This window comes from Heptranchias perlo, chromosome 20 (genome assembly GCF_035084215.1).
Source record: "Heptranchias perlo isolate sHepPer1 chromosome 20, sHepPer1.hap1, whole genome shotgun sequence".
Classification (NCBI taxonomy): Eukaryota; Metazoa; Chordata; class Chondrichthyes; order Hexanchiformes; family Hexanchidae; genus Heptranchias; species Heptranchias perlo.
In genome coordinates, this window is record NC_090344.1 from 15772148 (window position 1) to 15772764 (window position 617).

Below are 617 nucleotides of genomic sequence, written 5' to 3' on the forward strand. Positions count from 1 at the left end.
AGGCAGAGAGCAGTGATGAACTGATGTTTTTCTGACTGGAGAGAAATATTTAGTGGGATCCTCTCGGGGTCGGTATCAGGACTATTGCTTTTCTTGCTATTTTTACATGACTTGGATGTAGGAATAGGGAGCACAGTTTCGAAGTTTGCGGATGATACAAAACTTGGCAACGGAGAAAATATTGAGTAAGACAGTAGCAGACTTCAGGAGAACATGGACAGACTGGTGAAATGGGCAGTCACGTGACAGATTTAACGCCGATCAGTGTGAAGTGATGCACTTTTGGAAGAAGAACAAGAAGAGGCAGTATAATCTAAATGGAACAATTTATGGGGGGTTGCAAGAGCAGAGGGACCTGGGGGAGCAGATTCACAAAACAGGGCAAGTTGATAAGGTAGTTAAAAAAGCGTAGGGGATATTTGGCTTTGTAAATGGGGGCATTGAATTTAAATACAAGGAAGTCACACTAAACCTTTACAAATCACTGGTTAGGCCTCAGCTGGAATGCATTGTACACTTCTGGGCAGCATACTATACGAAGGATGAAAAGGGCTTGAAGAGGATTCAGAGCAGGTTGGCCTGGGTGATAACAGGGATGAGGGACTTTAGTTATTTGG